Raw genomic sequence first — 17,609 nt, forward strand, 5'->3', positions numbered from 1 at the left:
AAAAGAGAATGAAGAAAAATGCAAAATGGCTTGGAGAGCTGCATTCTTGTACCTCCCCCAGAGCAGATGCCTTTAGATATTAAAAAATTATTGAGAAAAAAAAAGCTGGAAGCCCAGCACTGGTGTTGAATTTCAGCTCCATTCATCCTCTGGGCAGCTGTTGGGGACTGCAGATCTGAGAGTTTGATTTGCACCACTGCCAAGCTGGCAACATTTTCTCAAAAATGTGCCTTTAGTTCTGGGTCTGAGCCCCACCCGAAGTGTCTGGGCTTGGCTGGGTTTAAATCCAGGGCTTTGACCCCAGCTCCAGAGAAGCCCCGAGGAGCTGAGTGTGTGGCTTTGGTGTTTCCTGAGGGAATTGCTGCAGATCAGATATTCAGCAGCTCAGGGACTATCCTGGGCTGGGAGGGTCCCATGGGGATTATCCATGTCCAAATCCAGAGCAGGTCTGGCAGAGCATGGACAATCAGGGGATGTGACTGAGCACGTGGTACCTATGAGCCACTCACTGCCCTGGAATCATCTAGGGAGGAAAAGATCTTTAATACCAAATTCAACTCCCCCAGCACGAGCCACTCACTGCCCTGGAATCATCTAGGGTGGAAAAGATCTTTAATACCAAATTCAACTACCCCAGCACTGCCAAGGCCACCACTGAAGCATGTTCTGAGTGTTTTAAACCTCTCCAGGGATGGGGACCCACCACCCCAAGGGCAGCCTGGCCAGTGCTTGATAGCCCCTCAGTGGAGGTGTTTTCCCATCCTTTCCCCAGGGAAGCTGCAGCTCAAGCTGAGCTCTGCAGGGACTTGGAACAGGGCAGGCTGAGCTTGCAGGCTCCTCCTGGACTTGCATGGAGCCCTGGAGATGGGCCAGCCTGGGGTTTACCCCTTGGCCTCCTTCAGAGCAGAGCAGTGGAGGTGGAAGGAAGCTGTGAGAATGTCTCTGAGCTCTTCTGCACCCTCGTGCCAAGCAGAAGGAGAGAGAACCCCAATCAGGGAGCTGCTCCCTCCTCCTGCTCCCTTACCTGCCATTTTAAACAAATGCAAATTAAAACCCTCCATCGGGTTGGTTCATTCCCTTCCTTCATGTAACTGATGTTATTGGATTTTTATGCAGCACATTACACCCTGAGCCATGTCTTCTACTATTTTGCTTTCAAATTGTATCTCCTGCCATTTGTGTCACATTTAAAATGCTAACAGTATAGAATGTCATTTACAGAATCGGGGCGTTTGCTGCGGAAAATTAATTTGACTTATTCCTTCTGCCTGTTCCTATCTCCAGGCCAATATTATGCTACTCATTCTACAAGAGTAATACTTAATGAATAGGACTATTAATAATGTCAAGGTCCATGGGGGTCTTATGGGTAACGGATAGGCGTAGACTGTGAGGGGGCAGTCACCTGACTTGGGTTAATGTTCCATGAAAATATCAGGCAGTGCAATGTAATTATGGAGCAGAGGATAGTAAAAAAGGCAGGGAACTTGGAGTTTCTTAAATATTTTTTCAAATTAGTCAGTGGTTTTTGGGTAATTTACCTGGAACCTTCGTCAGACCAGGTGTGAAATCTGTTTAAAATTCCAAAGGGGAAAAAAATCAACAACTGGGTGTCTAATTCATAAAGAGGGAATAAGGCAGAGGAGTTTGCAGTGCTGGACAGGAATCGTGTGTGTTTGGTGGGAGGTGTCTGTGTGTGTGATTCCTGTTTGCAGGAAACAGGAATGAGAGCAAAGGGGTTTTGCCTGTGGTTGGAGATGTATTTTTTTTCACCTGTACATGTCTGGCATTTAAAAATAATTCCAAACTATTGGACAAAACACGAAATTAACATTTATAATGGGAAAGAATTATAAGCAGAAGAAACAAAGCTCCTCTTCCTGCTATTTGTGGTGCTGCTGGCTGTGCAAATCCCAGGCAGGATGGGATGACTGGAAGCACAGCCTGCTGTGGATGGACATGGCAGGGCAGGGCTCCTTCTTCTCCCTGCTGCAAAATTCAGCCCTGATCGCCAAGGAGAAGGTGAAGGGCTGTGAAAAGTGTTGGTGTTGTGCAGCAAAATCACCTTGAGTCTGCTGCCATCCTTTCCCAAGGAGTTAAATGTTTCCAGAGGCTGCCTGGGGGCTGCAGTGGTATTGGAGAAGCAGAGGTGGAGAGAAAGCCCCGGGAGATGAGGCTGGCAGAGATTTGGGGGTGTTTTCCTGTGCCTGGTGTGCCAGGAGCTGCTGGTGCCTCACACCTGGCCCAGGAAACCTCTCTCCCCTCTCTCCAGGAGTCACCCCCAGGAGATGCTGTGGCACCCGCAGCACACCACACCTGGTGGCATGGAGAGGACATCCCGGGGTTTTTGAGCCCAGGACGTTTCCGTGTCCCCGGGCTGACGGGGCTGCTGCCAGCACACACATGGCACAGGAACATTTCGCATCCCGGGGTTTTTGACCCCAGGACGTTTTGTCCCCGGGCTGACGGGGCTGCTGCCAGCACACACATGGCACAGGAACATTTCCCCATAGCTGAGCCCCGGCCAGGCTGAGCACAGCACACTGGGCTCCCCCTCGCTTCCTCCCGCTCCTCTTCATCCCCTTGCTGTTATTTTTTCCCCTCGAAGAAGCTTTATTCATTCCTGAGCGTGCCTTAATCCCGGCAGCATTAGGCAGCCCCAGTGTGGCTCTGTGCCTCACTAATTCCCACTATTAGGCCACCTGCTGGCACCTCCCGAACGGAGCCGGATCCTGTCACAGCTCCCATGAATAAACATGAAAGAGACAAATGAGGCAGGGCTGTGGCAGCTCCACAGCCGGGATTCCAGAGCCAGGGCTCCCAAAGGCACTGCTCCCCAGCCCTGCCATGGCCCTGCCATTTCCCGGAGGGCTGGCACCTCCTGCATCCAGGGATTAGGTCTGGGGCAGCTTTGGGGCTCTTTGTCCAGGGGCAGAGCCTGGACTGCTCTTCCAGCAGCCAGGAGCCCCAAACTGGAGCCACCTTGGCACAGCCAGGCTTGGGTTGGCAGATAAACCTGTTCTCCTGGAGCTTTTTGGAGGTCCTGCCACGTGTTCTCCTGGAGCTTTTTGGAGGTCCTGCCACGTGTTCTCCTGGAGCTTTTTGGAGGTCCTGCCACGTGTTCTCCTGGAGCTTTTTGGAGAATCTGCCATGTGTTCTCCTGGAGCTTTTTGGAGGTCCTGCCACGTGTTCTCCTGGAGCTTTTTGGAGGTCCTGCCACGTGTTCTCCTGGAGCTTTTTGGAGAATCTGCCATGTGTTCTCCTGGAGCTTTTTGGAGATCCTGCCACGTGTTCTCCTGGAGCTTTTTGGAGAGCCTGCCACGTGTTCTCCTGGAGCTTTTTGGAAGTCCTGCCAAGCAGGGGCAGTTCAGCATTCCCAGAACCTGCCAGCTCCACGTCCAAAGGGATCCAGGTTTCCTCTCCTCCACTCTGGTCAACATTTAGGTCATGAGGGACCAGCTCAGCTGAAGGAAGGACCTGGAGAGGGATGTGGCAAAAAATTTTAACTGCTTCTTCCTTTCTTTTTTTCTCTTAAACTTCCTTCAATCAGAAAACTTAATGTGGGACCAAATACTGAAGTCTTTTTAATGGTTCTTTGCAGGACCTTGGTGGTTTTTAGTGTTGATTTATTAAAACAAACAAACAAAAAAACCCACGGAAAAAAAACCTAACCTAGAAAACAAACAAATGAAGCCCAAATGAAACTCGCCAAATATTGACTGAAAATTGAAATGGAGTTTACTTTGACACTTTCCTGTGGTTGAAAAGGCTCCTTTTTTTGATACACCTCTGTGAGGAAGGAAACTGTCTCTGAGTGAAGTTTGGGTATCCAGGCATTTCCTTAAAGCTGCTCTGCTTTATGAGACAAACCAGCTGATTTCTCTAAGGTTTCCCCTCCACTCTGGATGGCTGATGAGTGTAACAAACCTCGTGTGTACATTTTTAAGGGGCATCCCTGCTGTTTTACCCATTCCACTCCAGAATGAGTGCCCATGTGTGGACTCAAGGCTGCTGTGAGCTGCTGGCAGAGCAGCCAGGGGTGTGTAGGTGAGTGCTCTAAATCCCTGGATCACAGGAGCTCAGGGGCCATATCCACAAACCAGCACAGCTCCTTTCCCTTCGACCCCCATCTCCTCCTGCCACTCTTTGATTTCTCCTCTTGCCTCAGATTTACAGCTACCTTGTCCAAATATATTATGGGAAATAAAGGATAAAATGCTTTAAAATCCTACCTTCCCAAGCCAGAGAACAGGCTTGGGTGAAAATAAACGAGCTGGTTTGTTATATTGCTCAGCCTCTGTCACGTGAAGGTGAGGCCTCCTTTTTTATTATTATTATTTTTTATTGCCACCCATTTGCCTTCATTATAATTTATTTGTTAATCCATGCTCCAGCTCATGAATTTTGCATTTGGGGAGGGAAAGGGGAGGGGGATTCAAAGCACCAAAAAAGATGCTGGCCCACTTAAAGTTGAAGGACACAGTTGGAGGGCAGGGCTGCCTCCCTGGCCTTCCATCATCCTTTTAAAAAGGCAAATATGCAGTCAGCAAAAAAGAGAAAAAGAGGGGGGGAAAAAAAGCCTAAAGACTTCCCAATTAATAATTACTCTGATGGCCTCAGTGGGATTCAGAACCTCACAGGTCAGAGAGGACAAATTCCAACCCCCTTTTCCTGAGCTCTTCTCCTCAGGTGAGCTGAAGGCTTCGCTGCTGTGCTTCCATGTCCCCCATGCCAAGTTTCTTTCCTTCCTTTTCAGGGTTTTTTTTTTTTTTTTATGAGGCATCCTGAGTGTAAAAAATATGGCCTGCCTTTATGGTGCTCCAGCACGAATGAAGCTATAAAATTATGAACAGTTTTTATGATGGCTATTCAGGGGATGCTTTTATATTGATGGTGCACATGCTGTATCTATCTTTTTTTCCCCCTTCCTTTTTTGTGTCCCTCCTTTTCTCTGGAAAAGATGGCAGGATATGTGTGGAGGGGGAAAGCTCAGGTGGGGGGGGGCTCTGTGTAACTATTTTTCATGCATTTAATATATTAATTATCCGGTAAATGCTCCCTGGGCTGTGCTTGGGATGCCGAGGAATGACAGCTTTTCAGCGAAGCTCCAAAGGCAGCCCATCAGCCCTCAGTGTATTATGTCGGAGAGGTCAGGGTGGGGTTAATGTAACTTTTTATTTGCTGATTTTTCATAGATGGGAGCAAAGCTGGTAAGGGGAAAAAGAGAGAGAGATGCTGAAAAGAAGGTGCAAAACGAGCAGAGATGATGGCCAGTCTGTTACAGCCCCCTCCTGCCTCCCTGCCCGCTCCTGAGGCTGATTATGCAAAGCAGGGAGAAGGGATGCTCCTTCTCCAGGGACTTCTCTGCAGGAAAGGGGACAAAATTCTGCCCGGGGAAAGTCTGTCCAAGAGACAACAACAACGAGAAATCCCACGTGCAGTGTCTGAACTCAAAATAGATCATCTGTCCTCACTGAAATGAGAGAGATCCAGGCAAAAAACAAACAAACAAAAAAAGTAGGGGGAGATTTTGGCTGCTCAGGGGCTCTTAAAGCCAAAGGTGAATTGAAGTGGCTGTCAGGGGATCCTGCTCTGCTGGATTTTTCCTCTGAGAGGGTGATGCTCTTGGCTCCAGTGGTACCTGCAGGGAGCTGGAGCCCTCTGGGGACAATTGCTCCTCGTGTCCATCCCTCCCCCGAGGTCTGGGGCAGCCCTGCTCTAACTGCTGCCTGCATCCAGTATTGATCTCAGAGCTAATAGGGGTTTAATTCTCATTTAAGAGGCCTGTAAATGATCTCAGCAAAGACACTTTCAAAAAAATAATAATCCTATCTCAACCAAGCTGCACAAGCTAAAGAAATTTGAAGCCATTTAAATATTTTAGAAATTTTCTGACAAAGTTTGCTGTGCCTGAGCAGGAGGGTCTCTGTAACCTCAGCATCTGCCCTGTCAGGCAGAGGTAGCTGCACACCCAGTGTGCTGTTGCTTTATTTCAGCTCATAAAAATAATCCTAGTGTTGCATATATTTGGGTTAAAAGTATATTTTGTGCCTGCAATATCCATTTGAATGAGGGAGGTGTGGAGGAAGGGAGTGTTCTTGTCTGTGCATTTACCCAGCACTGCTCCCATTACGTTTGAATTGAGCACAATACTTCCCACTGAGTGTAATTACCACAGCTTTGTCCTTCTGATTTTTCCATATTTTAACGCTCCAAACAATCCTAAATAAGTAGGATCGGGTTGTGTTGTGTTCTTTGGGAAGCTGAGCTGGTCTTGGTCACCCTCCTCTCCTCGTAGCCACAGGGAAGAGGTTGTTGTCAGCCACAGCAACTTTGGTCTGTGTCACCAAGACAGGGATTTATTTTTCATACTTGGCTTTAACTGGGAGCCTTTCCTGGTGGGCTGCAGCCTCCCAGACAAGGTTTGTGGCTCAAGAGTGGATTGCTGTAACCTTTCTCCAATGAGCTGCTGATGTAAAATGGGCCTGATCCAAAAGTCTCATATCAAAGCTTTTTCCCAAGTTATGGAAGCAGGGGTGCAATTCTAAGGCAAAAGGTCTCATGAATGGCTTTGGCTGTGAAGTTTAAGGTTGGGTGTTGAAGGATGGAGAGCAGAAATGGTGTGGAATAAAGGGTGTGAAAAATCAGTGGCTGCAACCCATGACCCAAAGGGTTCTCAACCTGTGGAAATTCCCTCTTGGGCTGGACACCAGTGTCAGTACCTTGCAGAGGGCACAAGGAGCTGCCAGTCTTTCTCCTGTGGTATTTTCTCTGCACTCAGAGCTTGGACTCAGTGCTCAACTCCCCTGGGTCTCCCAGCTGCATCCCGGGCCCTTCTTGCCTGGAATTTGGCTGGATCCAGCCCAGGGAGAGGTGCTGCTCCAATAGCCACAGCTCAGGACGCTCCCAGCTCCCTTCCTCCCACATTCTGCAGGAGAAATTACATTCTCTGTTATATTTTTTTGTGTTAATATTTCACATTTCAGAAATGTAAAATAAATAGAGCAGCAGTTGGCAGGTAATACAGGGCACACATAGAAACTTCAATAGGAGCCTACAAAAATTACAGTAACAGTGTGAACTTCTCTTGCCTGGCAGAAATTGTTTCTGTCAATATTTTTAATTTCAGCTCCTGGAAGTGCAGCCTGACTGGGATGGAGAGCTGATGGTTATTAGCAAACTGATAAGCTTACTCTGCAGCCAGATATTTGAACACAGAAATCCTGGTGGAGCTTTCTGCCTGTTTTTCTGGCAAAACTTTTGCACATTTTAGAGTCGCCTTGCTGTCCAATTTATTTACCAGCTAAGAAACATGTTTAGAAAATTGTGCTTTGTTGCAAAATAATGATATCTACAAAAGAAAGGAGAAGATAAAATGCTGCATCTTTCAACTGCCAGAGGTTTCTCCCTTTATTTTCTTGAGGTGTCTGTGCCTTCTGAGCCCTCCAAAAGCTTGCTGTGGGAAGCCTTAACATGTTTTACTGAGTTGAGTATAAACAGAACAGTTTAAAAATCTATTTCACAAAATGATGCCTTTACTATTTATGGGCTGATGTCAGTGCTAAAACCCTGAAATGGACTGGAACCATAACTGAGGCCGAGTGACCTTTCCCCGTTCTGCTTCAGTAACTGCATCCACAGGGAAGAGCAAGTGAAACTCAGAGCTCAGCTTTGTTCCTCAAAGCTTTGGCCATTTCAGGCAGGTGCAGAAATGGGAAGACAGGACATGCCCCTGATTTTGGTTCTTTTCTTTGCCTCCAGCTATTGTTTCCTTCCAGCAATTCCATGTGGCAGGAAATCTGTTTGTTCTCTGTCCATCCGTGCCAAAAGCATCCTGAGCTGGGATCCAAATCCTCCTTGCTTCTCCAAACAAAGATCTATGCCACTGCCAAGCCTCAGCAAGGTCGGCAGTGCAGCAGCACCAGGGGCTGAGCGAGGATTTATGTTCCCAGCACAGAGAAGGAAAATGGGGGCAGGCTGGGAGCAGCTGCACAGGAGGCTGCAGGTGTTGTGGTACCTGTGGTATGGACGAGAGGGCTGGGAGGTGACCAGCCTTAACTCCAATTCAGGTGCTGTTCAGGTACCAGTAGAGCTCCTGGTGACGTTGGAGCTCTGGGTATAAAATGCTCTTCCATGGAGGTGATGGTGAGGAGCTGCCTGAGGGGTCAGCTGCAGGCTCTGGCCATGGCCCCGTGGCTGTCCCAGGTGTCTGTGCCACATTTGCCCATCTCCACCAGCATGAATCCAGGGATGGGGTGCACTGACTGCTTTGGATTTAATCGGGGGCCTTGCCTGAGGACACAATGGGGTCACTGTGGCAGCTGCACTGTCACCCCCCGTGTCTGTCTGGAGATCACACAGCAGCCAGAACAGATCAGCCAAACCAGCAGGGACACAGAGCAGGTCCCCTCTGCTTTCTCTTGGCATTGTGACATTCTGGGATCAGTCTGGGGGGAACTGAAAGCCCCTGGAAAGGGGAACCCTCTCGGGGGAGCCCATGGGGAGCTGGTTCCCTGTTTGGGGTGTGAGGGGCAGCTCTGGGTGTCAGAGCCTGGCTGCCCTGGAGCAGCTGACAGCCAGCACCACCTCAGGCACAGGAGGGGTGCTGGACTGAGAGCTCTGACCTCATAAAACCGGATTGGAAATGCAGGCATGATTAACTTGCCATAGATTTATGTGGAATTAGTATGTGTTTCAACACTGGGGTTATAAATACAGGTTGCCCTCATCTAACCAGCCGGGCTTTACATAATTTCAGAAGAGTCCTCACCATGGCAGCTTTAAAATGACAAAGGAGGGAAGGAAGAGCTGAGCGTGGCAGTGCTGTATTAACTGCACCCCAAATCCTGCAGGAGACTGAGGGGAGGGTGAGAGGATGTCAGTGCTGAGCACACCCTGCTCCACACGGTGCAGCTCAACTGTGGGGGCTGAAACCAGGCTGGCACCACTGGAGAAGCTCTGGAAGTGTCCAAGGCCAGGCTGGATGGGGCTTGGAGCAAGCTGGGATAGTGGAAAGTGTTGGACTCAGTGACCTGTGCAGGTGCCTTCCAACCCAAACCACTCCATGACCCTGCAAAGCACTGCTGAGGCTGGGGGCTGCAGAGGAGGCTGCTTCAGAGGGGAGCCTCGGGTCTCTTCACAGTCTGGCTCACAGGCCAGCTCTGTTTTCCTTTTCCAATTATTCTTCAGCCTTAGAAGAATCATCCTTGGCATCCCCACACGACAGGTTGCCTCTCTGCAGAGGCTTTGTCTTGTGCTGTGCTCGGGGCTGGCCCAAAGGCTGCCACTGCAGCCACGTGCCAGGACAGACCCACTCAGGGCAGGACACAGGCTCAGACTGGAGGGGCAATGCTGCTGCTGTCACAGGGACATGGGCACCCAGGAGGTTTGCTCTCTTTTCCTCTCAGGCAGTGATTTTTAGAGCTTCTGAACCTCCCAGTAACTCCTGTTTTAGGGTGAGTGCCAAGCACCCAGACGAGCTGCGGATGAAGGATCTATTTTTGCTTTAGCATATTTTTAACTTCTTCTCTTTGTTGTTCCAAATGTATTCACGCCAGATTTAAAAACAAACAAACCCCACAAGGTGCCTGGTGAGACCTTTCCATTTGTTAATACCCGACAGAAGCCTGCTGTGATACAGGGACCCTCCTGTTCCCTTGGGGTAAGTCACCCGGGGAGCTGGGCAGGGACAGGGCTGTCACCTGCCACCCTGTGTGCTGCCCTGCCAGGAGCACCCCTCATCCCCCCTGGCCAGGCTGCTCTCTGCCCCTCCTGGCCAGGGAGCCCAGCCACATCCCCCCAGCTAAAGGACCTGCAAGAACAGCACTTAAAATTCGAATTGCTACAATACAGAGCTTTCTAACCTGTTCAGTTTGTGCCAGAGCAGACTCGGCTGTGGAGTGTTGGTTTTGCTCCTTCACAGCATCCTGAGCTGCAAGAAACCTGAACATTGGTCTAGAGATGTCTTTCTATACTGTTATTTTTTCTTGAGCTCTCAAAATGTATTTTTCTGGTATAATATCCATGTATCCATCATATAGTGCATGTAGAGCTTCTCTCAGTGTGTATGTTGGTGTATGAAGAGCTGTGTAACTGTAAATATACAGAATATCCTAGGCCGTGATTGTCTCCTGTGTGTCACAGCACGAGCAGTGCAATTTGACTCTGTTAGGCTATCTGTTGGTAAAATTAACATTGAGGATGAGTGTGGGTTTAATTTCTCTCATTATTTACGTCCCCTACACCGTGACTGTTATGTAACCACAGAAGTCACCGGGATTTCTGTGTGCTCCTTGTTTAAACCCAAACAAACACCAGCAGCACTGCCCTGAGCCTGCAGCCCCTGAGAGCTGCGGGGGCAGGCAGGTGAGGGGAGCAGAGGAGTGGTCAGTAAAATCCAGACTATTACTGAAAATAATCAGGAGCAGTTGGCAACCCTGCTCCTGCATATTCGCCAAGTGCTCGGTGATTCAGCCCCTCTCCATTTTCAGGCCAGCGCGGCCGTCACTCTGAATTATTTTCAGTGAGCACTTCTATATCTCATGTCAGTTCCCAGTTCGAACCCATCACCGAGTGTCGAGGCTGCGACGTGCCGCCCATGCCGATGAGCAGCCCCCCTCCTCTGCTTTGCTATTAACCTTTCCTTTTACCAGAGTTACCCCTTTGTCCTGCTGCAGTTTGCAGTGCCTGATAGAAGCAGCTGCCTGTGGCCAAACGAACATCACATTTACATTTTCTTTCTTGAACCGAGGAGTGAGACGAGGAATTGCAGTAAATGATCTCCTCTTTCCCTTTTTTTTTTTTTTTTCCCCCCCCCCCCCCCAATCGTCTTTAATGCATTGCCTAGAAATCTATTTCTTATCTAATTTTACTGGATGGATCAACAGGGCTGAGAATGTAACCCTTTGTCATCTATGGAAATCTTTTTATCCCATAAAAATGATTAGATTTGATGCAATTAGGATTATGAGGAGGTGGGGGGAGCCTGAGACACTGTGCCTTGTCTGCTGCTGGCTGCTGACACATTAACAGCCTGTTTATTAACTGCTTTACATTTGGGCTACGAGCAGCGCATTCTTCTGCCTGATAAGCCCAGCACGTGCCCGATAGGAAACGGGAGCCTCACTTTTTCGGCTGGCCCCCTCCCACCTTTCTGCATATAAATCCGGGAGGAGGGATTTCACTGGAAACAAAACCTCTGCAGCGGCAGAAATGCACATTTCCATTCGCCTCTTCTCCGAGTGTGGCTGGGGGATGCTGGAGCAGGGGACGCGTGGAGCTGCTCCTCTCCCTCCCTGCCCACTTTGTGCCACAGAATCGTGGGATGGCCAAAAGGGTCTTTCAAAGATCCTTTTGTGGTTTCCAATCTCCTGCCATGGGCAGGGACACTTCCATGACACCGGGATGCTCATTCCTTTGGATGGGCTTGAGAGGCAAAGATTTTTGTGTTCTGTTCCTCCTCACCAGAGCTGGGGCCGAGTTCCTCCTCCTCCTCCACCAGTGTGACCCTGCTGTGCCTTCAGCTCCCACCTGTCCTGGGGGGAATTCATTTTGTGACATAATCCGCAACACTTTTTTCTCTCTGATGCTGCCAGAGAGAGAACATGTGTGGGTTACATCCCAAAACACTCCCAAGCCCCCCTTCCACACCCCTTTGGCTGCGTGGGTTCCTCCCTGGGCTGACAGGGTGTGCAAGGCTCTGACCTGGCACGGACCCCAGTGGGTGCCTCAGCACCCAGAGCAGCATGGCCCTGGGACAGAGAAGGGCAAATCCCTCCTGGTCCCATGGGAAAACCCAGGGAGGCTGTGGCTGAGCTCAGGGAGATGTTTTTGTACCCCTACGTGTCCCTGTGTGCTGATCTCTGTCCCTGCTGCCCTGCCTGGCCCTGGAGCTGCACAGGGGCACCCGTGGACACCCTCCTGTTTCACTCCTTTACATGCAGCTTTTCAAAGGTTGCTGCTCTGTCTTCACAGGAGGAAAATTTATTCCTCAGCTTCCCCGTTTGTGAATAACAACTTCTGGCTGGGAGAGAACAGGGTCTGACTGTGAGTGATACAGGGCTCAAAGAAAAATTTTACATAAAAACAAAGGAATAAATTTACTGCAGGTCCCAGAAATTGATAAAACAATGTTAAATAAATCTGATACTGCAGAAACTTTGTGTGTAGCTTTCCCCTGTGAGCAGCATCTCCCTGTGAGAGGCACAAAGCTGTGTGTGGATGCCACAGATCTTCTCTGACACAAGTCAAAGGCCAAAATCCAGCCTTTGTTTCTCTTGATTGCCAGCACAGTGAGAATATTTAATTTCCAAACATTCCTGTGCTACTTAATAGCAATTTTGCCTGGTTTTGTTTGCAGATCACAAACACTCACGAGGGCATCACTGTTCACCCCACTCCTCTCTGCCTGTGCCAGTCATCTGCCTTTAATTGCAACCTGTTCCATGGCCTCAAGTGGCTAAAAATAACTTCAGCAGTAAGTTTAAGGCCAGCAGCTGCAGGCAGCCGTGTGACAATGGGATCCCAGCAGTTGGCAGGGCCCTGCTGTGGGGATGCCAGCGTGGGGACAGCTGCTGAGCCAGGCTGGCAGCGCCCTGACAGGGCTGGGGCATTCCTGCCGCAGCCTGCCAGGGAAACACGGGGCCACAGCTCAGCCCCTGCAAGGATTTGCTTCAAAACTGTTCTTGTTTAACAATTTCCCTTTAAAAATCAGCTTCAGGGAGATCTGCCAGCCCAAAGCTCTGTCTGTGCCACAGCCTGAGAGTGTCTGTGTCTTGTGCTGAGGTTTTGCAGTGGCAGAAGAGGACACAGATGATTTTATTCTAGCAAAGGAGGTGGAATGTTGGCTCTTGCCTTTTTGTCAATGACTAGAGAGAGGCAAGTGAGGCTGGCTCAGCTCCTTCCTGCTGTGGGAGCACAACCATCCCCAGGATTTTTTGGTAACTGGGATAAGGCTTGTGCAGTACTGGGTTAATCCAGTCCATGATCAATTCTCCTTTCTCTTCTCCTCCTCTCTCTTTTTCATTTCTTGTGTTTTTTCACTGTGAACTGGAGAGGCTGGGCAGTGTTAAACCTCCCCCCTTGTCCTGCACTGAAGGCAGGGAGCCCAGCAGCCCTCGTGAGCACCTCAGCACCCAGGCAGTGACCTTGCAGCTCGGCTCCAGCTCATCTCTGCACCCAGCAAAGCCAAAAGTGGGCTGGGGGCTGAGCGTGTGGAGGAGCTGAAGCTGATTTACCTTCCTCCTGGAGAGAGAAGCAGCCCCTGGTGAGCAGGAGCAGAGCAGTGTCCCCTGGCAGGCAGTGACCGAGACCTCAGCAGCACCTTCAGCTTCAGCAGGGGGTGATTTGGTGATTTACAGCTCCCAGGCAGCTTCCACAGGCACTCCTTGTGCTCCAGACAGATAAGCCCAAATCCCTCATTTGAAATGCCAGCAGCAAGACCCTTGAAGAGTTTATGCAAGGTCTTCCCATCTCTCCTGCCCTGCTGCAGCTCCCTTCCCTCCAGGGAAGGTGAAGGCCCAGCCTAAAGACACCTCAGGTTCTAAATGTGCCAATGTTGTGCCTCCCCCCTTGACTTCCAATTGAAAAAGATTACAAATAATGTTAAATAATATAGTTTATAACCTCAGGGCTGTTTTCAAACGCGTATAGACCAGTTGTCAACAGGCAGAGAGGAAGGGAAGGGAAATTATAGGCTGCACAAAAGAGGAAAGTAAAAGTGAAAGCTCCATAAAAGAAAGTGGAACTATTATGGAGCAAAATGCCAACTCATTACAAAACAGCCAAATAAGAGAGAAATACAGCTTTACCCGTAATAGCAGTTTACAAGGGAACATTGTATTGCAACATAACGGTGGTGCTATAATTTGCTCTAACAACTCCAATTATGCCTTTTATTGATTTGGCAACACATTTAATAGGAGTAGCCACACCTCTTGTGTTACAAATCATTAAAGGTGTTGAACAGTGTAATTTTAAAATTGTCCTTCTCCTACAGATGTCAGTGTGACAGCATAATTTCCCCTGATTTCTGCTATGTAAACAGTGCGTTACAGTAATTTCCCCCTTACAAAGCAGAAATGTTGTCAGCCTGGGTTTTTTTGTGCAGAAACATCCATTTAATATTTTTCCCCCAGTCTACTCTCCTAATTGCTGGGTTTTTTTCCCTTTTCTGTCTTTTTTTTTAAACTTATCTTTGGAAGATAAACATGCTGATTTGCCATCTTCTACAGCAACCTTAATTGCTACTTAAATCTTCAATATGCACTTAATATCGGGGAGGTAAAACCCTTTTAGTTCAATCCTGTTCCACTTCACTCAAGTAGTGTTTCAGAGCTGGTTAAGAGTTGTGTATCTCCTGGCAGCAATTTTGACAGGTGATCCCAATTCCAGCAGCAGCTTCCTTGCAAAACTCAGCAAGTGTCAAGGAAAAGAATCAGAACTTTTTAATTTTCATGTTCTTTGTCACAAAGGGTCTAAATTTTGTGTAGGAATTGAAAGAATCCCCTCTTATGCTCAGGTGGGAAGGGATGGAACGAGATGGTCTTTAGGATCCTTTCCAACCCAAGCCATGATTCTGTGACTCAAAATAAGCATTTGGAGAGACACAAGGCTGGGCTCAGTCACCAGCTCTGCCTTCCCCTGACCTGGAACAAGCTGGAAAAGCAGGACAAGGGACACAACAAGCCAGGTTTTGGCACTGATACTGCTGAGAAGCCAAAGTGGTGTCCATTGTGCTGGCAGAGGAGGGTGGTTTGAGGGTCTGGCTGTGCCTTGCAGGGACCTTTTCCAGTGCCCTGTGCTCCTGGAGCGTGGGGTGAGCCCGGAGGTGCCTCCAGCTCCCTCAGCCCCCATCCCCAAGGCAGGGCTCCAGGCACCCGGCAGACAAAGAATGTGTTTCCCCTCTCTCTCCAAGCACTGACGTGTGTAAATGAACCTGACAAGCTCTTTGAAAAACAAATAGAGGCCACCAACCAAGCTTTTGGCACTCCAACACGCCACATGCTTACACCAAAAGTGCCACGCTGCCCTGCGTGCCCGCTCCCAGCGCCTGGCCCCGGGCAGCCCGGCTGCATTTGTCTGCCTCCAGCAAACTGTCTCATTAACAGCTGTGTGGGGAAGCAGGAGGGGGCCGGGAGGGATGGAGGGATGGAAATCCCCCAAGCCTGAGGAGGGTGACATTTTTCACGCCGAAGTGAGTAAAGCAGCTCCGTGTCCCGCTGCCAGCGCTGACCCCCGGCCCTGCCCATCTGGCAGCCCAGAACAAAGCGTGGTGAGCCGGCACCAGGGATGGGCAGCGGGGCTGCCAGAGGCTCCCCGGGGCTTTTCACACCCACGTGTGCCCCTGGGTGCCAGACAGAGCTGCCAGGCTCTGCCCTTCCCCTCCTTTGGACGTTGATTTGGGTTCAGGCAGGCGTGTGTGAACATCCCGGCTGTGGCTGTGGGAGAGAGGTCCCAGCAGCTGGACAAGGGACCTGCAGCCACCAGCAGTGTGATGAGACCAACCCTCACCCACGGGACTGTGCTGTCCCCAGGTGTGGCCGTGCAGGGCTGGCTGGGTGCCCCAGCTGGGCACGGGGCAGGTTTTGGTCCTGGGCCATGGCAGCCGTGCGTGGCTCGGGGCTGGGACACCGGCCGTGGAAACTCTGCCACATCTGGAAGCTTTGCAGCCAAGAGGGCTGGATTGCAGCAGGCACTGCCAAGCAGTCTGCAGGTGCATGGAGGAAAACAACGCTGGAGTTTGCCAAACAAGCTCCCTGGAACTGCCAGCCGTGCCTCGTGCTTGTGTGTTACAGCGGAAGCCAGGGCTTCGACTCCAGTGAGATCTGGGCAAATAATTAACTACCAGTGACTTCATTGGATTAATCTAAGCTTGTTTGTGGAAATTTGGTGAGCAAAGCCACTCTTGGTTTTCTCAGATGTGTAAACACATTTCTAAACAGCTCCTGAGAGGGGGCTGGGGCAGCAGTGGAGCGGCACGTGTGGGTCACGGTGACCCTGCCAGGGGACAGGAGCAGGGTCAGGCTCCTGGCACCAGCACCACGTTTCTGCCGGTTCAAAACAGCTTTTGTCCAAAAGATTTTTGTGCAAAAACCCTGCTCATGCAAATGTCCACGGGGGAAAAGGGTTAGTGAGGACTGGAGGAAACTGTTTGCAGATGAGGAGGTCCAAGGTGTGAGTGCAGCAGGAGGGGAGGATGGGGACAGCCACAGGGACACCACTGCTGCCATCTCCTCCCTGAGCTTCCAGAGAGCCCTGGCTCACCCCAGGATCCCCAAAGAGTGGAAAACCAGCTGAGCCTCTGGCTGCTGAGCCTGCTGCAGGTGAAGGAGCTGGAGGAGGGAGCAGTGAGTTTTGAAGAGCTCAAAGCACAGGAGCTGCCTGGTGGATCTGGGGTGGGGTGTGGGGACCAGGGCACTGAGCAGATGGATCCTTTTCCTGGGAAGACACAGCAAAATGAAAACACAACTCTCCGAAGGCATTAAACTATTGCTTCTTCCACGAAGTTTGGCTGTGCTAAAAAAGCCGAATACAATGAGCTTTCACCCCTTTTAGTGAACAACACGTGCGGGCCCTGGGGCCCCGCGGTGCCTTTGTGAGGCAGAGCCCGCCGGGTCCTGCAGGGACAGACGTGGGAAAGCCGGGACAGACAGCCTGGCTGTGCTGGGGCTGGGCTGGCCAGGGGCTCCGAGCTGGATTGAACTCCCAGCTTTTCTGGGAAGGAAATTTGTTTTGCTAGAACTAATCATTGGCATGCATTTTTCATTAGTGTTATTATCCCAAAGAAAGGCTGCGGTAAAGCACTCAGATATTTGTTACCTCTGGGGAATTTTACAAAGGGAGAAGGAAGGAGGGGAGCGGAGCTGAATGGCAGCTCCTGTTGGTATTCTGCTGTGCTGCCTCCAAACTGATCTTCCCAATCAGCTCAGACTTAATGCCAAAGCCTGCTCAAATACACAAATCATATGAAACATTTCAGAGGCTTTGTAGAGCTTGGTTTGCCTAAGTCTTCTCTGGATGGAAATTGGGAATAATTTTGCTCTTCCCGGTTTATACAGCTGTTAATAGTGAGAATTATTCCCTGTGCCAGGCCCCTGAGTGTTCACCAGGTGGGTGTGGGATGTACCAGGTGTGGGATGTGCCAGGTGTGGGACGTGCCGGGTGTGGGATGTGCCGGGTGTGGGACGTGCCAGGCGTGGGATGTGCTGGGTGTGGGACGTGCCAGGTGTGGGACGTGCCGGGTGTGGGATGTGCCGGGTGTGGGACGTGCCAGGCGTGGGATGTGCTGGGTGTGGGACGTGCCAGGTGTGGGACGTGCCGGGTGTGGGATGTGCCGGGTGTGGGACGTGCCAGGCGTGGGATGTGCTGGGTGTGGGACGTGCCAGGTGTGGGACGTGCCGGGTGTGGGATGTGCCGGGTGTGGGACGTGCCAGGCGTGGGATGTGCTGGGTGTGGGACGTGCCAGGTGTGGGACGTGCCGGGTGTGGGATGTGCCGGGTGTGGGACGTGCCAGGCGTGGGATGTGCTGGGTGTGGGACGGGCCAGGTGTGGGATGGGCCGGGTGTGTGCAGCCCAAAGGGAGGCTGGGGGTCTCTGCTGGGGCTGCTTCA

Source organism: Passer montanus, unplaced genomic scaffold (genome assembly GCF_014805655.1).
Source record: "Passer montanus isolate IOZ18808 unplaced genomic scaffold, ASM1480565v1 scaffold44, whole genome shotgun sequence".
NCBI classification, from domain to species: domain Eukaryota; kingdom Metazoa; phylum Chordata; class Aves; order Passeriformes; family Passeridae; genus Passer; species Passer montanus.